Below are 26,989 nucleotides of genomic sequence, written 5' to 3'. Positions count from 1 at the left end.
CTCGATTTAAGGCGAGATTATTCAGCATCATCCAGTGTTCGATGATTGTGAATATGCGATTTAGTTCTCTTTCGTCCTGGTTGTGCTGACCCGTGAGGGGGATGACATTGTGTGTCATCTGCGTAATTAGAGAATAAAATACCCTCCTGGGCAAGGTGGGTGAAGAAAGGAGTCATGAAAATATTATATATGCACAGAGACAGACTGGCTCCTTGAGGTACACCGAAGTGTATCTTAATAGCAGGAGCTTTGGCATCATGAGCGCATACTCTACTAGATCTATTAGAAAGAAAGGAGAGTAGCCAATTAGTGGCGGACTGTGAGAAGTTCGCTACAGACATAAGCCTTTCTGCCAGTATGCTATGATCGACAAGGTCGAAAGCTGCTGATTGGTCCGGAGAGATGAGAAGAGAGGCCTTCTGATTGTCCATTCTCTGGAGCAGTTGTGACATAAGATCCATTAATGAAGTTTCAGTGCCAAAGCCTTGTCTAAACCCTGACTGGAAAGAATTGAGAATAGGGTGTGAATTAAGGTGTTGGGCCAACTGAACATAGGCAACTCAATCGAGTATCTTTAATAGGATGGGGTATTAGTTATTGCCCTATAGGTAGTGGGTACTGCTTGATCTAGACTAGGTTTTTTCAATAATGGGGTAACCCAGGCTTGTTTCAGGTCATCTGGAACCGTACAACTCTGAAGTGAGGCATTGACGAATTTACATATAGCCTGTACCAGCGTGGGGGGGGCATGTTTTAATGATAATGGAAGCACATGGATCCCCTGTGCAGTTAGTAGCTTTGAGTTTGTCGATAATGGAGGCAAGCTCCACCTCTGATATGGGAACAAAGTCAAAGATTGGGATGTTTGGATCCCTAGTAAAGATGTTATTGGCCATGTTAGAGCACTTTTTTTAGTGGCTATAGATTCTCGAATGCACTTTTTTTAGTGGCTATAGATTCTCGAATGCCATTAAGTTTATTGGCCATGGCATTCTGAATATTCAAGCACCAGTCGTCATTTTTCATAATCATTGATACTACAGGTTCTGGAACAGTCTCTTGTTCTTTCAGAATTTTGAATAATTCTTTAGAATTCGAGGTAGCCTGTAGAATTCTAGTGTCCAGATAGGATTTCTTGGCTTTAGTAATAGCTCTTTTGTAGTTATGAGCAGATACTTTATAGTTGGATAACGTTATAGGGGATTGATTAATTTTCCAAATATAGAATAACTTAAGGGAGGCGGCTTTCAAAGATTGAAGTTCAGGAGAAAACCAAGGATTGATACGTTTCCTTTCAGATGATATTTTTTTAACTTTTAAAGGTGATGAGAGAGTCTGCTACCAGTTTTAGGTTAGAGCTGATTTTCTTAGAGAGCACAACGACGTCGTCCGTCTCTAGGATATGTAGAGTCTGAGAAGTAAGAGCTTCTATTTTGTCCAGGGTGAGTGGTTTCGTGTTGCGATATGAAATAGTTTCCGAATGAATAGGCAGGATTTTTGTGACAAAGGGAACTTGGATCGAGAAATTCACAGAACTGTGATCCGACCATGGGCAAGGAGAGACCAATACGTCGTGATGCGAGATGTTGATGACAGCTACCCAGTCCAGGGTATGTCCCAGGTTATGAGTAGGGCCTTGAACTATTTGTGAGAAGCCCAAATCTGTAAATGATTGTGCAAGTTCAAGTGCATTCTGGTCTTCGGGGTGACCCAGCCAGTAATTAAAGTCTCCAAGTACTATAAAACGAGAATTAGGTTTCAGTAGTGGAAAAAGGTAACTTACAAGATCCGAACCAAATTTACCAATGCAAGACGGGGGCCGATAGATGAGAACAAGATTCACTGCCCTTAATTTTCCAGGCTGATAAAGATTTCCTTAGGATGCAGACTACCCCCTCCCCTCCCCGTTTCTCTATCCTGTCTGATCATAAGAGGTCGCCTGGACACTCTATTCTTACAAGTTGGTCTATTGTCCGTGTTACACACCAGGTAAGTGACATACAATATACGTACACGCAACAGAGACACTGGCACATCAACCCCAGCCAGCTTCCAGATCTAACTGACACTCTTAGAAATACACAGAACAGTCACTCACCCAACACTCCCTGCTCTATCACGGCATTCCAAGAGGATACCAATACACAGTAAACCCAACCACAACCCAGGACTATAACACCACTACCTCCGTCAATAAACAACACAAACACAACAGGTGGGAAAACTACAAAAACACGAGAGCCACTTTCAGCCCACATGTGGCCAGCACGTATCTGAAATGGAACCCACAAAGGCACGAACAAAAGGAGGTCATAACAGCACAGAAGGAACCCTGCATACATCACACAGGACAACCAATAAAACCATTATGTGCCACACCAACCCTGAATGGAACAAAACTTGGAACAGCCTGAGGGAACAAACCACACAGACTGCAGATGACCCAGAGCAGAAAATGCCAGAAGCACACAAAAACAAGACTTCAGGCCGTTAATGCTGATGTTCCACATATGTATGGAAAAGCTACAAAAGTAAAATGCAAATATCTGAAACTGCACAAACCCACTCCCTCCTAAATGATTGTACAGCAAAAGCACTGAGAGCTTAACAAATGCCCACAGTAACCAGAACCATAGGAAAACACCATATTGAACACCACAGTTGAAGTGAGCCCAATTTTACTCTGCAGTTGAGCCACGCCATACCACACTCACAGTTGAGTCGCGCTGACTGTAATCCATGCCCCATCGCATTTCCTAAACACAGCAACTTTTACTAACAGCTGATAAACACACTATGCACATCCACATAGCCCTAAAACCAACAGTCAACCCAAAACACAACTCCCTGACTGTAACCAATAGTCAACAAACATCATGTAGTTCACATGGTCCAACTTACCCGCACAGAACCCGCCCAGCCATTCTGCAAAATCATGCTACCAAGAGAACCAAAATCAACCAGGGAGGATGCCCCTATATGGACAACAACACTAACAAGACAATACAAATAATATGATGAACACCAACAAATGGAGAATCATTTTATGGTGAAAAGAATAACTTTGGAATCTCAACCAGCTTCCCACACCCACATGTTCACAAATGTCCCTCAATGTATGCAATGCAATCGATATAGCCCTACACACACACGTTCACATTACCCTCTTATAAAGGAAAAATAGTTGTTCACAAAAACCACAGTCCAAAAATGTGCTGGCACACCTCTCTACCTCCAGCCTCGGAACATGTGCCATGCCACCCTATACCTCAAAATCCACTGCCCCAAATTCCTAATTGGGACACCCCAGGGAGCCACGACATAAACACAACAATACAAAAATGAGGCAGGCCCCAAACAAACACTTACCCATGACCACCCCTTTAAACCATCTAACCTAGACTCTTATTTCCGAGGCCACAACACAAAACAAACACAGGCCTAAACATGAAATATAGCCCTGGTCCAACTACCCAACTACCGCATCCCGACCAGTAGCTTCAAAGCCTTGTCCATAAGTGTCCATAACTCGGGCTCCCAATGCTGGAAATTGTGATAATAATCCAGGCATGCAGCCCATAACCTGCCTGGCTCACCAGTTACTCTTCTGTAGTCGAGTAATGAGTTGCACACACCACAGTTGGTTCCAACTCTTGTACATCCACACCAGCAAGATTCCAGATCTAACTGACACTTTGTGAACACGCAGAACAGTAACTCACCCAGTACTCCATGATGACATCACAGCATGCCAAGAGGATACCAATAAACAGTAGACACAACAACAACCCAAGACTATAGCACAACCCTCATACTTCTATAAAACCACAGTGACCCAATCATAAAAGAGAAACAGATACAGATAGGAGATATACCTCCTTCATCCTTTATAGTAATGTGTGCCACCGGCAGGCTATACTCTTAAGAGGGGTGTGGATATGAGACAGTAGCAACACAAACAGCAATTGTACGACAGTCCACAATAAAGGAATGTCAAGTCAAGCTTCTATAAAAATATATATACTTCAATTAAACACACCAATATACAATGAACACTAACAAAACCCACCCCTGTATAGAAAGACAGGCAAATGCACAATGTAATGGTGCCGGCACTGTGGACGCTTAGCAGGGAATAAAAGGTAATCCATCACTTCAATGTTGTTGAAAGGATATGTCTTCAAGAAAAGAGCCAAAGGGGGGCTTAACCAGTCTCAAAGGTATCATCAAATGGGACTGGATCCTTCCAACAGTACCTTAATCAGTTCCTGGTTGTTCGGGCTCTTTCAAACTAAGCTTCCCAATGTTGTGGGTGGGTTGAACCAGTTGTGATACTCTGTGATCCAGATGGGGAGCAGGTGTAGAGTCAGGTTTGAGATTAAGCTGTGGTTCGATTCAGCTTTAGCAGACTGCAGGTCCATGAAGCCACTGCATTTGGTTTATTGTTCGATGTGTGTTCAGCGACAAAGATGCTGGTGGAATGAAGAGTGGTTTAAGAAATGGTGGTTCAAGGCTTCTGCAGCGTCAAGCTTCTTGTTTGAACTGGGCCAATCAGCGTGCTTAGATGGTGTAAAGAGATTCATTCTCAGCTAAAATTATCTGCAGTCAGCACTCCCTGCAAACAAATATACCTTTGTGCAAGAAAGAGACATCTGGGCGCCGGCTGGGTGTACATTTGTTTAATCACTGCTTCTTACAGCTGAAAAAGGAAATGTCTGAACTGCGTACTGCATACATCAAGGCTTTATACAATGGCACAGATTATGCAATCATTTTGTGCTAATATGAACCTTATTGATAGGCCATTTTAATTGCAGGTCAAACATCACTTGATTTTCATTGGACATAAACACTTGCTGAACACATTACTTTTATACTAATCATCATGACTTGCTTTTTTCCACATTTTCTGAATCACATGACATATGTGGCAATCTTTAAACTGGACAGAACAGGTTCTAGAAATGACCTATGTCTTCAGAGGTCTTAGCACACTGTGTTCAAGACATACATAAACTGTCTGGTTTTCTATTGGCTAATTTCTCTACCTTATCTTTTTCTGACTGTATACCTATTTTCGTTTTATGAGTCACACCATTTAAAATCACATATTCTACTATTAAATGCTGCCAAATTGTCTGCACCTGTCTTCAACTGCTCTCAGTCAACCTTGGCTTGGGCTCAACCATTTATTTTGGGTTTTCCCAAATCTATGTTTCTGTTATTTTAAACATTTGTTAACTCCAACCAGACTTAAGGCCTGTATTCATTTGCAAGGCAAATTGTGGAGTCTATTTTAAGATAATGGATGCCTGCTGCAGTCACATTTCTTTTGTCAGGGAACTAATTTTCTGCATGTATTTGAGCACTACCAGTTTCTGATATCTAGTGTCTATTGAGTGTGAATAACATCTATCCAAACACAGTGTGGTCTAATGTCTGTGTTATTCTATAGTAAATAAATGTGTACCCTGACATAATTTCTGTTATCCTTGGTCCACACTATGTTTATCCTCTCTGTTTATATTTAGGAAATGGATAATACAGTTGTCTGAGTGCACAATTCTTCTCATATTTGCGCTATTGGACCGGGGGAGGGACACAAACCCTAAATGGCATAGACACCTCTCTATCATCAAAGGACTTACTCATCTACAATGGTGTGGTGTGGTGGCAAACTGGTTTGAGTAGTAGCAAAAGCTATTTAAAGAGGTTCAAAGAAGAGCCAAATTTTGCATCGCAGGTTCTGTTGGTTTAAATGTCCACAAACGTGGTTGAGGTTGGTTCGGCATCGGTTCGACGTGGTTGACTGGAGAAAACAAGCTGCTTTGCTTCTTCATTTGCTCTGAGTTCCTATCAAGGGCCTTGTTCTCCCATCAGGGGTACACTGGCTAACACCTGCAGTAGATCTTCACCTCCAGTGAGGACTTGGGTACCAGTGTAGCTGAAGCAGAGCTAGGTCTGCCTTGGAGTACTCCTTCTTCACTTCACTGGCTGAGGGCTTTGAAAGGATCCACTCACCCAACAGAGACCCAAAAGTATTATTCCTGCAGTCCTGGAGTTAATTAAAAAAAAGACAGGAAGGTCCCATCCATATAAAGGCAACACACCATTTGGGATTGGTTAAAAGCATTCCTGCTTTAAGGGGTTAAACCCTTGTTAAGATAACATGTGACTTGTGCATTATTGCATCATACACCGGCGGCGGGTGAGGGTATGAGAAGGGGAGCGGTTGATGTGAGATTACCTTTGAGTGTGGATGAGGTGAAGGTGGTGGTGGTGAGACGGTTCATGGATGAGTGGCAGGAGAGGTGGGTGAGTGGGGTGAAGGGCAGGTGGATGTTTGGTGTTCGTGGAAAAGTGTCGGTGAAGGTGGATGCGGGGAGTCTGGAATGGAGGAGGGGGGAGGAGGTGATGCTGAATCGGTTGAGGATAGGGCATGTGGGACTGAATGATTGTCTGTTTCAAGTGGGGAAGCGTGAGTCGAGGGATTGTGCGGTGTGTGGGGTGCCTGAGACTGTGGGACATTTTCTGCTTAGGTGTGAAAGACATGTTGAGGAGAGAGAATTGATGAGGGTTCGATTGTCTGCGCTGGGTGTGGCTGAGCTGAGTGGGAAGATTTTGCTGGGAGGTGACGGGGAGAGAGGCAGGAGGAGGAATAGTGTGATGTTGGATTTTGTGAGGCAAACGGGGCGGTGGGAGGAGGTGTGAGTTTATGTAAGCTAAGTATTGATTGGTGGGTCTGGTGCACATCATCCTTTAGGATGGGGAAGCGCCTGCGTGGGTCCGCCCATGCATCCGATGATTAAGAAGAAGAAGAAGAAGAAGTGTAGGAGGCAGAAAGGTAAGACAGACCCACAGAAAGCTAAGATGTAGAGATCCTTCCTCCCTTTGGTTCGGTTCTCCTCTGCCTGCCTCTCTAAAGCTGTTCCCTTCTCTAGACCTGCACTACAGAGGCCCTTTGGTCTGTAACCCGCTATTGTGAGGCAAGCCTTTGTTTGCAATTGCTCCTTTGATGCCAGGTTCTCGGGCCATCTCCAGCTGATAGATCCAGGCTTGGCAAGGGAGAAGTTACCCAACCTTCCAGGATGTCAATAGAGGCAGGCCTCCTGTCCCTTCTTCCATTCACTGGAATGCAGACAGTCAGGTGCCAAGATTCCGCATTGCCTCTGATAACTGTCCGAGCTCACAGGGATGACACTGGTATGCCACAATCAGATGTGGCTTTAGTAGTTATATGAACCACCAACCCACAGCCTAGGTATGGCTTATATTTAAAGATTAACCTACCAGCTGGTTGATAGTTTATCATAATTATGTGGTTTTGGGACAGAGGTGCTGATTTAAATGCAGCCTCTGTGTTGCACTGACTTTGCTCCCACAGAAGCTATCAAATAGGGCCCCTGTGACCTCTCAATCTGGTGTGTGTCACTGGTGAGCAGGCACTGCACAGCAGGATAGTGATGCAGCAGGGCACAGGTGTACACTCTGCTTTTGGCATGGAGTTTGATGAAAAGGGGATTTCGTTAGCAGACCACTCTTCCTGTAATGGATTACCTGCATCATTTTATTATTATTTTACAAATCAAAAAAACGATAGCTTCCTTACCATTGCCAGGTGACAACCCTTTACAGACAGTATTATGAGTATGGTGGAAATGGTAAACAGATGTGGGGACATCTGGTATTTTGCAATACTGAATTCATTAACACTATAACCAAGTCTGAGTTTCAGAAGTGAAACTGTTGCGAATAGCTTATTTTTGTGTGAAGGAAATCTCCTCCATGCAAAATCTGTACAGGATGCAAGTTTACAGCATGTGGTAATCCCACATGAAGTAAAACAGAATTTTTCCTGCGTGACTCCATGGTGTCCTGCGTGACTCCATGGGGAATAACTGAAGGGCCTGCAGGAGTATGAACCATGCAGACTCTTCCATTAACAGTATGCTCACAGCATGAGTTGATCGAAAATAGGTTTGGCAGTTTAACCATATGAACTAGAAACAAACTTGCAATGAGGATCAGTGATTTCAATACATCCTATTTTTAAAACATTGCATAATTACAAGTTGTAATTGCATTGGGTACTTATGTCATAGGGCGCAAAGAAAGTACTGAATCGGGTAAATATGAGTTAATTACCTCATGCAACACTTTCCAATGTATCCCATGGGGTAGATAGCTCTTCTGACCCCATCTTATTATTAGTGGATATTTTAAGAATATGAAGGATTTAAAATACCACTTCTTTTTACAACTGCCACCCTAGTCATAATGAGAGAGTAGGCATTTTAAATGTCACAAGTTTAAAATACCACCTAATTATGGGTTGGATTATATAATTTACTAGCTGATATAACTGGTGTTGCCCGGGCTTTCATACCCTCATAGGTACAAGGTAACTATGCAACATTTGATGCAGATTGGTGAAACGGTGTGGAATTGTATTAGGAACAATGCTTCGCCAAGCCACAAACCGACAAACTCACAAACTAATTTGGACATTTGCTAAAATCCTGTGAAAGGGGTGAGGTGTCCAAAAGTCATGTAGCCAGTAATATCCAGAGGGCCCTAAGAGCTAACTGTGAAAATGTGATTTGGTGCAGTTTGTTGAAACAGTGTGGAATTCTATAGGGAACTGTAGTATCTCGTGTTGGGATGTAGCTGCTCTGCATCAAGTGCACTGATGCAGGCAGTAGAATGTATGAGGTAAGCATGGAACTCTGCTGGTTCAGGATTCCAAGAATGACAGTTAAGGATCCAGGATGGGAGATTGCATGAAGTAAGATGTATACCTTATAGCTCCTACTCCCTCTTCATAACTGTACCCTGAAACTAATAAAGCCTACTTCCATTTGTACCTGCCTGTCTCCTGACTGGTCCCTACATACATTAAAGAACCCCATTATGCTACAGGAACATACGTGAAGCAACAAACCCCCAAACCCAGTGACTTTTGCTAAAATCTGGGGAAAGGGGTGGGGTGCAGATTGGTGAATTCTAGTTTTCACCCTAGAGGCCAGTCTAGCTTTCAGTCTGGTGATGGTCTTACTGCAAGATGACCATATGCCACCCAATATGTTTAGGTTGTTCAACCCGTAAGCCAGCGTACCAGTAGTGGGTGCCTTGTAGATGAGGCGCACAGTTTTGAACCAGATCCTAGCCAGAATGGGAGCCACTGCAATTAGCACAAGGTGGAGGTTGAACTGGTGATAGAAAGGGGGGGGGAGCAGTGAGCAGTTGGGATCCCTTCAAGGAGCCCTTAAGCCCTGTCAATATTTGTGAGCACTAGGGTCAGCACCACCATTCAGAAGTCTTGGGGTGGGATGAAGGTTTTGATCGGGGTGCTTGGGATGACCCCAAGAAGATACGTTCTCTACATTAGCTTTCTGCAGCAGCCTTAACAGCATCAAGTAGGTTTTCTAGGTGATTCCTGCAGCCTTGAGCTGCTGATTCTCTGTGTCATTCTGGGTGTGGTGGTAATTCAGTACCGCAGCATATATCTACAAATGGGTGGTATGATGATAAACTGCATTTGGGTACTGCAGCAAAATCTTTGACTAGAGGCCACTCAATTGTCTCGATGGACAACTTGATAGTAGGAGAAACAAAAGGTCCAGTCCAGATGTTTCGAAGTTGTGAGTGACTTGAAGATACTTGATCTCATAGTGAAGGCTTAGGACCAATATGGCTGAACTGGATTTCTTGTATATCTGGACAAGCATAGCAGTATCTCAAAGCCCAGAAGTGGTCAGTTGAATGAGGCAGTCCCACAGCTCAGCTACAGTTTGACTTGGTCTGATTGGTGAAAGCAGGCTCAAAGCCACTTTGCGTATTCCTGAGCAACATTAATTCCCAGAGATAATTGGCTAACGGAGATCTCGTCTAGAGTACCCTCAGAGCTGAAGCCCTTGCCGTTCTTTCCGCCACAGGTTTAAGGCAGCCCCACATATACTGTTTTCAACCCTATGGATTATATGAATTACTAAATTAACTTTTCAGAATGTTTTGGATCTCTAGAGTCTCCTTTACCAAAACCTCACTAACTAACTAGATTTGTTTTATAACCTTAGCTGTGAGCACACAGTAACTAAGTTATTCTGACTAGTAGTTATTTCTCTAATCTTGACACATCACCCACATGGAATGGCTGCCTCCCTTAACAGAGCTGTCTTTTTCCATTTCAAAAGGGACCTGTTAGCACGGGGTTAATAGGGAAAAAAAGAGGCAATTACAAAGAAGACCTTTGACCTGTAGGAGACAGTATAGTGTGAGAATAACAGAGTGTTGTAAGGCAAGTGATTCAGAAGAGAGGAACTCTGCCATCTTGCAAAATAATCTTACATACCTTCCTTGTGTCCCTGATTTCTTAAACTCCGAAAACTCAGGGTAAGATAATACAAAGAAGAGAATATCTGTTAAAGCAACTATTTTTGGCTCTATCAAGATTTGGCTATTTAAGGAATTTAGTACCCGCCATTCCTTTAGAATCTTATTGGCCGTGGTCCACTTTAAATGTGCTAAGGTTAGTAATTTCAGTAGAAAGAAATACCTTTTAATCTTAATCTACCCACCTCTGCATAGAAAATAGTGAATATGCTAGAAATGATCATCATCTTTACTGCTGCTAAAAATGCAGCATATATTTATGAAATCGCAGCAGGCACAGCACTCATATAGGAATGTGACAACTTCGCTTCCTTCTCTTGAAATAACGCATTTGCACCCAGGGAAGGGCGCTCAGTCAATCAGGTGGCTAGTGCAGTGGTTGAGAATACACAATCCCTGCCCGATGTCCCGGCCACCTGAGGCCCTTCTCCGGCTGGTGCTTTTCTCCCCAACATTGTGGGGAGGCAACAATGCGTCTCCCTGTTGCCTCTCCAACCCCTCCACTTACCTGTGGGATCAGAGCTTTGTACTCCGGTCTCAATGCACCTCACGTCTGGCCAAATGGTGGCCATCTGCTGGGCTAGCACCGCAGATCTCCCAATGAAACATTTTGAATGCCATGCGCACCCTGGACAAACCCTGGGGTGCGAATGGCTTTCATGCCCTGCCAGTCAGGTGGACATGGTCTCTAACGGCCCACAGCTCCAACTGAGGCCCTCACAAGTGAGGTCCTGCCTTAACTCGGACGGGCAGGCCGTTAAAGGTCATGTGCGACCCCCTGGTAGGGCATGAAAGCCATATTCATGGCCTGAGTGCTTGCCAGGCAGAACATGTTTCACTTTACTTGAGCTTCGTCGCGGTCCATTTCCATCATTAATACTCCACATTTATAACCAAACCTTATTGAATAGAACTGACTTTCATGTCAACACAGAATGCCATCTTAGACTGGTTTTATCTTTCAACAAACATCATTCATTTTTATAATACAGTGAACATATCATCTCCAAATCATTCACTTTCCATTGTGAATAAATATGTTTTTCATAAAATAAGTTTCATAAGGCCAAAAGGTCCATCATTAAAACTGATCATTCATTATGCTTTCATCACAATTAGTCTCTGTTCAAGAATTATTATTTTCAATGTATGTTATTATTCCTATGGGTGGATAATAAATGGGCCTTTAATAACATATTGAAACATTCTGCATGTTTATAAACTACAAATGTAATTATTGTTATTATTTTGGAAGTGCTACCTGTAACATCCTAAATACAGTTGTTGGGTGTCCTGACCCACGTTTGAGCTATCATGCTGCAACATTTGGTGCTGTGGGCTTAGAAAATCCAAGATGGCCAAAAAGCCCACAAGTGCGCCAGAATCCAGGAGAACCACGCAGTTTGTGCGCACACCCAAAATGGTTACCTAACTTGCCACCCACCAGTGTAAAGAAAGATCTTTGTTAACAAAATCCACTGTTACTGATGTCAAAAAGTTGCTGAAATCGTGACTCATTGGACCACTTTAAAGATTCAACCCTTTTGTGGGGTTCCACATAACCATTTTACTGTAAGGAGCCCCATCAAAACAATGTTAAGCAAGGATTTACTACCATATAAGAACCATTCCTGTTTGGAATGCATTAATCCAAGAAAAATCCCAAAAATGGTTGCATTACCAGTACTCACCACTATCAGAAAGCCGGCGTTTTAAAACAACACCAGACTTTTTTTTTTTGTGTAAAACTGAATAAATGAACCCAAAGCAGGCCAAAGAAAGACTTACTGAGGGGTGGATACAATGTAAAGTTATATTCTGAAGTGACTTGAAGGTTTATAACAAGACTGTCTGAGCTGTGGATTTCAGCAGTTTAAGTAATTTTGGACTGAAAGACACTAAAAACCTAAATGTTTAAAAGAAATGAGTGACATACTTTTGAGTGTCACATAGGTTGCAATTGTTTAAATGTCATAGTTTTAAACTTAGAATCAGCATTCTAGCTGCATATGTAAACATGGTTAGTTTTATTTGAATGCAGAAAACTGGGTAACTGAAAGTGACATTAGCTGGGGCCTGGCTTAAGGAACTGTATTCTGCTTGACAACTTCCCCCCAATTGGAGTGAAACTGGATCCACAGCAGTTCCCAGGCCTAGCTGCCTTTTGCTGCTCCCACCAAAAGGGATATGACACTTCTCTGATTGAATTACCTGGGCTCTGCAGGAAATTGAACAAAGCCCTGTCCTGACTCAGGCAAATGTTTTATTATGGGGGCCGTAAAAGTGGCTTCCTCCTGGAAGGAAAGGGGAGGAGCACTGCCTGTGAGATCAAGCTGGCTTGGCAGAACTGGAAAAACCAGAAATTCAACCTTGTGCTGGGGGGAAACCACACCCCTTTGGAGCCAGAATATGGTTTTAGAAAAAGATGAATAACTCATAGTACGGACTTGTCATAATTATTTAAATGATACCATAATTCTTGTGATTTTTCTGCCCACATTTTAAGAGGTTTTTAGAACCGGTGGCATGATCTGGGGGCAAGCTAGCACTTAAGAGGGTATTACTTAAAATGTATGCATGTTAAAAATCTGACACTTCATCAATTAATGTCCATACTCCTTGCACACATTTGGGTAAATGCGGGGGAAAATCCAATATTGGTAACCCACCTAAAAAGTGAAATATGTTGCCATTTTTGAACCCAAGCTCCTAGGAAGAACAGATTTGAACAGGGTATATCTCATGTGATATGCATGATGGGTGCATGTAATTTCAAACCACGGTGTAGCTAGGAAATATGTCTTTTTGATCAAATATAGATTGTGTGTAAAGTTGACAGGGGTGGGTTCTCTGTATCATAAACAGACCTCATCATGATGACACTTCATTTCATTCCCCCAATCAAGGGGAAGAGGAGGAAGTGGCCAATGACAAGTGGAGAGGGGTAGGGCCTAGGAAGCTAGCCTCTCCACCCATTTTCAAAACACATAAAGGCAGCAGTCAGGACAGATAGGGACATTCTATTCCATCTGCTGCGGGACGCTCTGCCGGGAAAATCCATACTTTACCTCCATCAACCTCCAGAGAGCCAACATAGAGAGTTCAATCTATCCACCTTCAGAGACCAAGACTTTACTTCAGAATTTGTAGCAGAGAGGTCAACTACAAGCTAAATCCCTCTTTAGCAGGCCTCAAATCATTGCCATTATGACAGCCAGGCGAGCTGTTTGAATCCTTTGCAAGAACTCTTGCCATTTGCCAGAGAGCAGTGTTGTATCCAGAGAGAGACCAGCTGAGCCGGAGACCGCTGTATCCGGACCCACAGACCTGATCAGAACCAGAGACCCAGACCAGACCAGCAGAGTAGAGCTGACCCCGACGCTGTACGCAGAGACCGTCCGTGGCGAGTGAAGAAAACCTGACCAGATCCGTGGCGAGGCCCATTCTATTTTAAAATATATTGTGAGTACCTAGCAGAACTGTGCAGAACCAATCTCTTAGTTAAAATAATATAATTCAATCTATTTTAATCTAACGAGAACTGTCTCCTAGAAGTTGTACCTTGTCATTTTGCAAAACTGTCACCTGTCATTTCTAGCTGCTAGCTGTCACTTGTCACTTTGAACTTTAAAATTTCAAATCTGAAAAACGACCATTACCATATCGCTCATATCTCCGTGACCGTTTGTCTTAGAGACTTGCAGTAACTTCCCTCTGAAAGCTGGGAATCTTGGCTTTTCAACGAACCTAGAACCGCATTCTTATTCTCTATAAATTTGCCGCAATCGCGAAAAACGCACTCGTGAATTTTTCCGCGATTTGCAAATTTCTCCACGTGTGAAAACAGCAGCTTCCTTGCTTTCCTTGCTAAAAATTAGTTTTCCTCTTAAGAACCATCCCTGAATCATTGCTAGAGTGAGCCTGGACTAATATTAACTTGATACCACTCACCCTGAACCTCTAGAGGGAATTAAAAGCATTTTAACATATTTTTCACTTCATTGCCAGCACATATAAAAGCATTTTGGGCCTGTGTTTCAAACTTCTGTAGTCTAAGCTTGCTGGGGTGAACTGAATTACATTTGATTGCATTTCTGAGAACTGTGTGCTTTCCTTCCATTTCCTTGCATTGCATAAAAGGGGGGGGGGTGAATTGTCCAAGAAAGTGATTACATTGTCTTTTGCTGAAATCCTATCCAGTTATTTTCTTACTGCATTTCATTCCACATTGCATCCATTTGAAACCATCAAAGTATTGTTGCTATCTTATCCATCCTATAACCACTCATCATTGATTATAAAGAAGTGTGCTAGTGCCGGACTATCCATTATTGATTACTGCTCAGATTAAGTGTGATATTCAATTATTAATTTATTATAAAGTGTGATATATATATATCTATTGTTTAAATTATCAAATAAACCTTCTAAACTTGCAAAACAGAACTACTTCTTGGCTCAGCGGGGTCAGGGGGATTCCAAGAGAGGGGTGTTGTATAGGGGTAGTCGTCCAGAACGCATGAACTGGACATCAGGATATATCAATAAGGGTTTTCATTCAGTATTCTAGACTAGGCGTTGACTTAGCTGTAGTGTTGAATTGAATCCTCTTACAACTTGGGGGCTCGAGCGGGACGTTTGGGTTAGATCTACCATTTGTGCAGATTAATACAGTGTGCCAGCTGAACAGATACACATATCCGGTCGGATCACCACGCTGTGTTACCCTGTAAAGCACTCCTCAAAGGAACGCTCTAAGGAAAAGGTCTGTTTTGCAAAAATAAAATACAAACTTCTGTAAGTCAGGAAGGAACTCAAATCTCTAGAATGACGACCTTAGTAGACATAAAAATAGCCAGAGAGCACTTCTTACATAAGTTATTTGTGAGAGGTGAGTGGACTCATCAGGACCAGACGGTCTGGTTGCAAGCAATCGCACCCCAGATCACGGAAACAGGGTCAGATATATGGAGAGACCAGGGTCCCTTACATGTGGCCCTGAGTGAACTATATATGTCCTCTAAGGCCAAGGATGAGCACAACAAGATTGCCAGGGTAGCGGCATATTTATATTTACATATGGAAGCCATGCAGGACAAATGTGCTGAAAGCCAAGATCTGGCGAGTAGGCAACTGCTGGCATTACAGAAGGCCCAATCTGATCTGGACTCTTCTGAGCAGAGGCTGCAGAGGAGCCAGGAGTCAGAAAATGATAGTAGGCAGTATATCATTAAAATAAAAGAGGACATGGATATACTGCAACAGGAAAAGGCTGACCAGGATACTAGACTTCTGGCCCTGCAGAAGGAGCACCAAGACAGTTTGGACTCCTTACTGCAGAGCCAGAAAAAGCTGGAGCAACAATTAGACTTTAACAGGGCATGCACGGAGCAGGTAGCCACCCTGCAAAGTCATCTAGATAGAGTGAAGGCAGAGAGCAACAAGCTGATTTTGAAAGACCTGGATACCCAGGCAGAGTTTGATGAAGAACGCCAGAAAGCTGGTGCCTTTCAAAGGCAGAGGGACGACCTGGCGGCACAAATGCAGGCTCTTAGCCAGGAAAGAGACGCCTTAGGCCAGGAAGTCTGCCATTTAAAAAGAAAAACAGAAGAAAATCACTTGGCACTCCAGGGGCTGGGTGACCTCCAAAAAGAACACCAGAACTTGTTAGAACACACCAGGAGGTTGGAGGATGCTCTGGCAAGAAAGGAGCAGGCCAATAGGGACACAGCTCAGGAGGTAACCCTCCTGCAGCAAAGACTGGCCCAGTGCTCCAGGACCAATCAGGAGGCACAGAGAGAGAATGAGGCTCTCTGCCAGCACAATGATAGGCTCCAACAACAGGTAGCGATGCAGGAGAGACTGATAGAGTCTAGTAAGGCCTTAACTGAGGAACTGAAGGCGCAGGCTCTTGCATTGCAACAGGGAGCAGGGGCGGATAGAGACCAGGTTTGCTGGGAAAGGGAAACTCTTGAGCATAACCTCAGGAGCCCTAGTACCAGAGGCCTTTATCTCTCTCAGTTCCTGGACTCTGCCACCCCCATGTCCCCTGGCGCACATGAGCACAGGGCCACAGGGATGGCAGATTACTATCCAGCCAGAAGCATGGGGCTCATAGGCCAGTACCACCCAGGAATGGAGGGGCGGGCATCCGGGTATGGGCACCCAAGCACAGTGCAATTTAATGGGGAACCCCAGGAGAGTAGGCCCATTAAGGGCATCCTGAAAACCTCTGCCCAGTTAGGTCAGTGGGGGGGTACCCATCAAATCCTGGCAGCAAGGAGGGATCTGAAGACTCCTCTGAGCGGTACAGGACACAGGAGACCAGGTCCCCACATTCTGCCAGCCATTCCCAGGCTCTCAGAATCCGGGAAAACTTGGAAGAACAGACGGGAACCTCTGGGAGCAGTGCCTCTGAGTCAGAGGACGAATGGACAAGGGTTACCCGAACCAAAAAGGCCAATAAGACAAAAAGGGCCTTGATTAAGGACCCATTGAAACAGATTAAGGCAATCAGGAGTGTCATCACGCCTTATCATAAGAACGCCAAGCACTCTGTTTGGGAACACTTGGAGCTCTATGAGCAAATGATGGAGACTTTCCATTTGAAGGACAGCCAAAGCTGTATTCAATATGTAAAGTGGACCTTCTCCCCGGAATACTCCAGTTTCTTTGCGGGGCTGGAGGACCAAAATCATTTAAGATGGTCCACCTATAAGGCGGCCATCTTGAAACATTTTTCTACTCATAGAAATCCTCAAGAGGCTCGCAAGGCAGCCTACAATTTACAATGTGGGGAGGATCAGGCCCCACAAGAATTTGTGCAGGAGTTAAAGCATGCTTTTGCACAGACCACAAGAAGGGTGCGCACAGATAGCAGAGAATTTATTAATACGTTTTTCCATGCCTTGCCCAAATACATAATGACCCAGCTCGTGAGGGATTTTCACGAGAAAAGATCTTTAGATTAGGTCATTGAACAGGCGACCCGGATCTATGAGGTGCAGAAGCCCATAGAAAATAAAAGCAATACCCAGAAAAATCCCAAAACCAACAGCACCCCTGCTGCTGCCAAGGTGGCAGAGGTAAAGGTCACCCCCGTTTTGGAATTGGAGATGGGGGGGCCTAAAAACCTACCTGCACCTAATAATGCTAGGCCCAGAAGATCCTCGGGCCAGTCACAGACAGGGAGCCAAGGAGGCAGCCCCACAAATGGGGTCCCTCGCTCTCCTGATTATGTAAGTCCCCGTTACAAGGGAAATCGACCCATCCTGGGTTATGTGTGGACTCCTCCAGCCCAAGGGGGGAGATCCAGCCAAGAACCTAACCCAGGGAACTTTCCTCCTAACTTCCCACCGGAGGGCAGAAATTCTCCGAATCCTGGGCAGAACTTTTTCCCCAGGTATCCACCCAATTTCCAGCCCCAAAATCCTCCACCCTTCTTTCCCCAATTCCCTGAGCCCAGACAACCGAATCCAGGAGAGGGGAGGCCAAGGGCGGAGGGGTATCCAAATCTTCCCAACCAGGGGTACGACCAAAGAAGGGATAGCTACCCTTCCCGGGATCAGCCCAGGGGAGAAAACAGGGCCCCGTGTCAGCCTGAGCGGGTTTCCCAGTTAGAGCGCCAGGTTCAAAACATGGCGCGGGATCTGGGTCACATACTGAGGGCTCAGCAGAACCCTCAGATGGGCATGCCGGCACAGAATGCACCAAACTCTGGGCCTGGTGCTCCAGAGCAATGACGGGGGCAGCACCCCGATAACACACCGGTTCCCAGGGAGGAGGCACAAGGGGAAGGGGGGTGTAAAGCCTTGGAGGAAGCTTCCTTCCCAACTTGTAAACAGCCCCTGGAAAACCAGGAACCGGAAACAAAATCTCCTGCCCCTGAAAGCCTGCCTCCCAAGGAGCAGAGGGGGGGTAGGAGAAACAAAAGACCCAAACAGACTCAGTTTGAGGAAGAAATACAGGTCTTCCAATTTGAGGGAGAAGGATCCTCAGAGGATCCTGGGGAAAGGACCTTCTCCTTCAGAGATGGGGGAACTCCTCCCAAGGGAAAATGGGTCCCAAGGGATGCCAATTCAGACTGGGGAGATATGGAGACTGAGCTACCGCCGCCCATCATCTCATCCCAGAACCCACAATACCAAAATCCCCTGGTTCAAACCCATCCTGATGACTGCCTCCAAAAAGGAGGGGGCGGCCCAGAACCGGAACCCGGGGAACCCACAATGGCTCTGAACTCCAGTTGCCAACTTTTTCTTTCAGATTCCCAAGGCTCTCCACAGAATTCTGCCCAAATCTCTTCGCTAGCGATGTCCAAAACCAGAGAGTTAGCCCACCAGTTGTCCAAAAATGCGCATTATCTGTGCCCCCTTGAGGAGAAGGAGGGAAGATATTATGCCCCGGTACAAGTACATGGGCAGGGTACGATTTCAGCGCTGGTGGACACGGGATCTCAAGCTACCCTTCTGTCTAGAAGGGCCTTTGATGAACTGAATGCAGGAAGGGGAGGGAATTACCAAATTCCTCTCACCCCTCTTCCTGGACAACTGCAGAACTTTGACAGGAAGGAAATTCCCGTTGAGGGGACTGCAGACTTGGACATTAAGATCGGGCGACACAAGGTGAAACACCCGGTCATAGTAGTGACTCCAGAGGGCACCCCTTGTTTACTGGGGAATGACCTCCTGAGGAGGTTGTCACCCTTAATAGATTGCGTAAACAAGGTCCTCTGGACCCAGACTAGTCGACCAATAAAATTAAAACAGAGTGTCAACCATGTTAGTTTAAACGGCACCTGCCACATGGTTGAACAAAAATCTGACAAAGTAGAATTTCACTTCCAGAACAACCAAACTCCAGACGTGACAGTAATAGCAGTAGGACAACAGACTGGTGATGGGGGTCCTCTCTATTTCGGAAAATCAACCTTCCTTCCAGCCTAAAGTGGTATTCCATGCTGGAAGGAAATACTCTGAAATTCTATACTAATCCACAATCAGAAACTCCCACTCCTATAGTCCAGAAAGATGTGAAATCAGCTCAGAGCCTGGCTGATATTCAGCAAATTGGAGAGCAGTTGTTCATCCCTGTTCAGTTAAATGATGGGAAGGACTCTGTTCTCGCTCGAGTGTGCGTGAACAATGGTAAGAGCTTCATCAGCGAAGCCATGTTTCGCCAACTCCCAAAAGATCCAGCCATTCCCACCTTCAAACTGATAGACAAATGGGAAATGGACCTGGAAGCACCTAATTCCAAACATCTCCTGCCAAGCAGGTGTATGCTCAAAATCTCCATTGGCAACAAGAGCATAGTCCACAATTGTTGGGTCGTGCGAGACGTCCCTGCCGCCTTTTACTTAGGCAGTGACATTCTCAATCGCTTTGCCATTAGTTTGGACCTAATAAACTTCAAAGCTTGGTCCCGATTAGCGGATAATCCCATGGGCTTTGATGATCCAGAAAAAGCATTTAGGTCAGCTCAATTGCTACCTTATGCATTTGAAATTCAGATCAAAGAGGAAGTCACCATCCCAGAAAGGACCCGACAATTCTCCCTGGAAGTGAAAGCTAAAAGAGGACAATATTTGCAAAACCCTGATGCTTACATACATCTAAATGCTTCTCTCCAACAGCAAGGGTTAGGGGTTAACCCAACACCATTAGTCAACATGGAACATGACACCATTCCAATAGAGGTGGATAACAGCGACTTAAAGAGTATTACTCTAGCCGCAGGCACCATTATTGTAATGGCGGTTGATGACCGACATTTTTCCATAGATTTAAGTAATGAACTGTTAGGGCCAATCCCCAAGGACTGCTTTGACAGTGACAGTGATGACAATACAACACCAGACAGGATTTTTACCCGGCATGGGGGGAACTTCCTGGTGTACACTTCTTGCAATTATGGTAAGGAAGATGTGACTTGTGACTTCAGGAGGGATGAGGTGATTTTCCAGGTCCATGTGGGCAGCCTTTCCCACCTGAAGCCACCAGTCCAAATCAGCACTCTGACCAGGGACTTCTCCACCCAGCTGGAGGAGGCCGCTGAAATAGCCAAACAAGAAGTCTTTCCAGGCTTCTGGCAGATGGTGGAAGAGAGAGTCAACCTAGCTGATGCCTGTGTGACTCTGGAACAAAAGCAAAAGTTGAAACAAGTTTTCTTGGATTTCCAAGATCTCTTTGCGGTAGACTCATATGACTGTGGTCGCACTGACATCCACACAACAACAATCCCCACGGGTCCTGGCATGACTCCTGTGTTTGTGAAGCAATATCGCTTGCCTCTCGCATCAATGGAGTCCCTTACTGAAATAATTAAGAACCTTGAGTCCCGGGGAATAATCTGTCCAGTCCACAGCACCTTCAATAATCCGGTGCTGGGAATATTGAAGCCAAACGGCCAGTGGAGACTCTGCGCCGACCTCAGGGAGCTCAACAAACGGGTCCATACTTCCCGATGGCCTCTGCCCGACATTGACCAAGGGCTGGCCCAGATTCAGGGGTCACAGGTATTCACTGCAATAGACCTGACCAATGGATACTGGACCGTGCCGGTCAGTAGGGAGGACCAATACAAGCTGGCTTTTACCTTTGGGGGCCAGCAATACACATGGACCCGGACTCCCATTGGATACCTCAACTCCGGCAATGAATTTAACATTTTCCTACATAAGGCCATGCCCGACCTGGATGCGAGGGGTAACCTGGCTTATGTAGATGATGTCCTCACCAAAAGTTCATCTGTGGAGGAACACATAGCGGAGATCCGTTATGTTCTGACCCAGTTGAGGACCGCCGGAGCAAAACTTTCCTTTCAGAAAGCACAGTGGTGTAGAACCCGTGTTAATTTCGTGGGGCATGAGATTACTGCTCAGGGCCTCTGTCCCCAGGAAAAGAAAGTGGAAGCACTTCAGAAACTGAAAGACCCCACAACTCTGCGGGAACTAAGGAGCCTCCTTGGACTGACTAATTACAGCAGAAAGTTCATTGAGGGCTACGCAGAAATCACCAGACCCCCGATTCATCTCCTGAAGGGGGGGGTCAAGTGGGAATGGGGTCCAGAACAAGCCGAGGCAGTAAGACAACTGAAAAGAAGCCTCTCACAAGCGCCCTGCCTAGCTTACCCTGTCAGAAACAAGGAGTTCTTCCTGGAGACGGGGTTCTCTAATACGTGCTTGACGGCGGTATTATACCAAAAGCATGACAAGGTCAATAAAGTAATCTCCTATGCGAGCAAAACTTTATCCTCTGTGGAGGAAAAATTCAACGATTGTGAGAAGGCAATCCTGGCAACGGTGTGGGCATTGAAGAATTACCGCCCGTTTATCCAGGGGGAACACATCATAGTGGAGACTCCACACCAGCCACTGCAATATCTCCAAAGTGATAGAATCCGGGCCGGAAATGTGAGTAATTCCCGAATTACTTCCTGGATTCTGTCAATGCAAGGCTTTCCTGTGGAGGTCAGATATGGCCAAAACAAGAAGAGTCCCCTCGCGCAAGGTCTGACTGACTTGCATGATTGTGCCAGAGAAAACTGTCTCGAGGACGAAAGTCTAAAAATCAAGGACAACATGGAGGCATACCTTAATTCCCCACACAAAGTCTTTGAAGAGGACAAGTGTGAGGGAATGCCCACTGTCTATGTGGATGGATGCTCGTACCATGTTGACAACGACGGGGAGAAAGAACTGGTGGCTGGCGTAGGGAATGCATGGGTGAAGGAGTTCCCAGAACCCTCCGCTGGGTACAAAATTGGTCCCCGAAGTAGTCAGGTGGCAGAATTGATGGCTGTGCATCAGGCCATCCTCACTGCTGTCCAGCATCAACTCCGCGAACTGGTCATAATCACAGATTCGGATTATGTACGGAACGGGTTCGTGGAGCACCTGGTTAATTGGAAAACCAGAGGCATGTTCTTTGCTAACAACAAACCCTTGAAACATGGGAAGTTGATCCAAAACATTGACGATCTGGTCACCTCGAATGAGATGACCATCTATTGGAAAAAGATCAAGGGTCATTCCAAAGTAGAGGGACCAGACAAAACTGGAAATGATTTAGCTGATCAGCTGGCCAAAACCGGGGCCATCCAAGGGGATCTAATTGAGATAGAGTCCCTATTGGGGGAAATCCAGGTCACTGCTATCACTAGGTCCCAGACAAATGCTCACCATGATCTGTCAACTGCCCAATGGAGCAAGGAGACCCCTGATGCTGATTTAATTACAGCTCAGAAAGAAAGGGGATCCAATAATTGGTAAATTTTACCAGCACATTGAGGACCCTGAGAACTTTCCCCTGACGGATACCGATTACATTGGGAAAGAGGACCTAAGAGTGTTGATGAAATGTCCAAAAATGTTCCGAATCCAAGATGGTTTGTTGGTAAGGAAATCCAAAGCTGGCCACGATCAGTGGGTGGTTCCTACCTCATTCCGCCTGATGTTAAGTCACGCCCATGATGCGGCCACCGCCGGTCATAGGGGGTTTCACACAACATTGGAAATCTTAAGAGAGGTTGCCTACTGGCCACACATGGGGCAGGACCTTGACCAATACTTGAAGGGGTGTCTTGTGTGTGCGCAATTTCAGCCGACATCCCTCACACACCGCGCGCCTCTCCAAAAGAGGGGGATGACACTGCCATGGTCAGATTTACAAATCGACTTTGTAGGCCCTGTGATTCGCTCTGCTAGGGGGAATAAGTACATGTTGACTGTGACATGCTTGTTTACCAAGTGGGTGGAATGTCTCCCAGCCCCAAATTGCAAGGCAGAAACTGCAGCTGCCCTGATGATTAACCACATCTTTTCCCGTTTCGGTCTACCTCAAAGGATTGAGTCAGACAGGGGTAGCCACTTCACCAGTGAAGTAATGACAAAGATGTGGGAGATACTGGGGGTCAAAAGGAAGTTGCATATTGCTTACCGGCCAGCTTCTTCTGGGGCAGTAGAGAGGTATAACCGAGCCATTGTGAGCATATTAAAGAAGTTTGTGGCAGATTCTGGGCCAAGTTGGGATATCCGATTACCTCTGGTCCTAATGGCCATCAGATCTACCCCTTCATCTGCAACCAAAATGTCACCATTTGAGTTGATGACTGGGCGCAAGATGGTGCTTCCTCAGCATTTGCTCTACTGGACCCAATAGCAGACACTGATAAATGCCTCCACAACTCATCAGTATGTGGAGAATTTAAGGAAACACCTTCAACATGCTTTTGCTTATGCTCAGCGGAATCTAGAAAGATAAGCTGATAGCATGAAGACCCACTATGACCTGAAGACTTCCAGGAAGGAATATCAGGTGGGGGACCGGGTCTATCTATACAATTGCCAAAGGAACCAGGCCAAACAGCGAAAATGTTTGCCTACATGGAAGGGACCCTTTGAGATTATAGACAAAATCTCCCCTGTGGCCTACAAGATCCGCATCCCCAAAGGCGGTTTGGCAGAGGGGGAAGACAAGTGGGTCCACATTAACCAGTTGAAGTGTTGCCATCCCAGGCACACTCTGCAACAACTGGAGGAATCCTCTGGAATCCTAGAGGGTACTGTCTCAGATTAATTCAGTTCTAACTTAAAATATCCTACATATCGCCTATCAAATTCTGAGTTTCTCAATGTGGGTGTTTTCGGTTTTGAATGCAAAAAGAAATGTGCATGTTTATATGTTCTGACTATAAATTTATATGCCACCCCACCATATCAATGGTGGGGGAGAAATGTCCATGAATAGGTATTGCCGCTCTTCCTTTGTCGTCCTAGGAGAAAGAAAACCTCGAGACTGGCCCAGGAGGACGATCCGGAGACCGGGAGCAGAGACGCGAGGGGCCCAGGGTACCGCCCAATATTCCCATCAGGACCGGCGAGGAGAACCGATCGATCAGTACCGGATGGAGGAAAAGATGCTGAAGTGTGCCATTTGCAGAATTGGAAGAAGATTATGCGGACAGACCAGTGCATGGGTCAAAACCCTTGTGCACCCGACTCCCCATCGACTCAAATTCAAAGGGCAGTCACGTGGGGGGATCTGTTGGGTGTCCTGACCCACGTTTGAGCTATCATGCTGCAACATTTGGTGCTGTGGGCTTAGAAAATCCAAGATGGCCAAAAAGCCCACAAGTGCGCCAGAATCCAGGAGAACCACACAGTTTGTGCACACACCCAAAATGGTTACCTAACTTGCCACCCACCAGTGTAAAGAAAGATCTTTGTTAACAAAATCCACTGTTACTGATGTCAAAAAGTTGCTGAAATCGTGACTCATTGGACCACTTTAAAGATTCAACCCTTTTGTGGGGTTCCACATAACCATTTTACTGTAAGGAGCCCCATCAAAACAATGTTAAGCAAGGATTTACTACCATGTAAGAACCATTCCTGTTTGGAATGCATTAATCCAAGAAAAATCCCAAAAATGGTTGCATTACCAGTACTCACCACTATCAGAAAGCCGGCGTTTTAAAACAACACCAGACTTTTTTTTTTGTGTAAAACTGAATAAATGAACCCAAAGCAGGCCAAAGAAAGACTTACTGAGGGGTGGATACAATGTAAAGTTATATTCTGAAGTGACTTAAAGGTTTATAACAAGACTGGCTGAGCTGTGGATCTCAGCAGTTTAAGTAAATTTGGACTGAAAGACACTAAAAACCTAAATGTTTAAAAGAAATGAGTGACATACTTTTGAGTGTCACATAGGTTGCAATTGTTTAAATGTCATAGTTTTAAACTTAGAATCAGCATTCTAGCTGCATATGTAAAAATGGTTAGTTTTATTTGAATGCAGAAAACTGGGTAACTTAAAGTGACATTAGCTGGGGCCTGGCTTAAGGAACTGGATTCTGCTTGACAACTTCCCCCCAATTGGAGTGAAACTGGATCCACAGCAGTTCCCAGGCCTAGCTGCCTTTTGCTGCTCCCACCAAAAGGGATATGACACTTCTCTGATTGAATTACCTGGGCTCTGCAGGAAATTGAACAAAGCCCTGTCCTGACTCAGGCAAATGTTTTATTATGGGGGCCGTAAAAGTGGCTTCCTCCTGGAAGGAAAGGGGAGGAGCACTGCCTGTGAGAGCAAGCTGGCTTGGCAGAACTGGAAAAAACAGAAATTCAACATTGTGCTGGGGGGAAACCACACCCCTTTGGAGCCAGAATATGGTTTTAGAAAAAGATGAATAACTCATAGTACGGACTTGTCATAATTATTTAAATGATACCATAATTCTTGTGATTTTTCTGCCCACATTTTAAGAGGTTTTTAGAACCAGTGGCATGATCTGGGGGCAAGCTAGCAGTTAAGAGGGTATTACTTAAAATGTATGCATGTTAAAAATCTGACATTTCATCAATTAATGTCCATACTCCTTGCACACATTTGGGTAAATGCGGGGAAAAATCCAATATTGGTAACCCACCTAAAAAGTGAAATATGTTGCCATTTTTGGACCCAAGCTCCTAGGAAGAGCAGATTTGAACAGGGTATATCTCATGTGATATGCATGATGGGTGCATGTAATTTCAAACCACTGTGTAGCTAGGAAATATGTCTTTTTGATCAAATATAGATTGTGTGTAAAGTTGACAGGGGTGGGTTCTCTGTATCATAAACAGACCTCATCATGATGAAGCTTCATTTCATTCCCCCAATCAAGGGGAAGAGGAGGAAGTGGCCAATGACAAGTGGAGAGGGGTAGGGCCTAGGAAGCTAGCCTCTCCACCAATGTTCCCTCTAATTATTTTTCTCTAAGTGCGGAAATGATTTTTCCTTGTGCGCTCATTATTTTCCATGTGCGCAACTGAATAACGATGTAAGCCACTTTTTGAGCATGCGTAGTTAATGAGATACCATCAAGAATTTGAAAGCAAATTTCCCCTTTCCAACCACTGTAATTCTTTACAAATCATCAACCGGTCCAAGACTTCAAGATATGCCACAGTACGTAACAAAAGTACTCCTGCGCAGAGAGAAAAACGTGTATGCACAAAAAAAGCTTTGCATGCTCAGGATAAACAATAGGTTTAATGGTGGCTATTCATTTGTCAGCATTGCTCAGAGACAATATAGAAAGTGCTTAATGCCATTGGGAAACAACTCAAGTTTATGACAAAAAACAACTATCGCTAATCACTGATGTGGCTGTCCAAAAATTCACACATTATGCAATTTTTGCGAATTGAATAATTGTAACTTAAAGGAATGTGTCAGAAAGCATGCAAATAAGAGTTTTTGTGCCCCTTTAATGGAGTAATTCATTGGCCAGGAGAAAATGCCTCTCATAATTTGTGTAAGGACGATAATTGCATCAGAATAACTGCACCACAGAATATGATGAACAGAATTCCTGGGCCTATGCTCACTATACACATTATGTTGGTCTTTGAGTTTTGATAACATTTACTCAAAATCAGCCTTACAGCTAGGAGGCATATGCACCATCCATTTTACTCCCTAAAAACATGGTAAGGTGCCCAACAAAAACGGAAATCCATGAACATATAGGAATCGTGCCCCTGCTTCTACCCACAAAGTTGCACTGATATCTTTTCAATTCAATGACCAGCAGAGCAGTAGCATTGGTAGAA

The sequence above is a fragment of the Ambystoma mexicanum genome, chromosome 10 (genome assembly GCF_040938575.1).
Source record: "Ambystoma mexicanum isolate Mex_15411 chromosome 10, UKY_AmexF1_1, whole genome shotgun sequence".
Taxonomy (NCBI): domain Eukaryota; kingdom Metazoa; phylum Chordata; class Amphibia; order Caudata; family Ambystomatidae; genus Ambystoma; species Ambystoma mexicanum.
Note: the sequence above shows the minus strand (reverse complement) of the source record.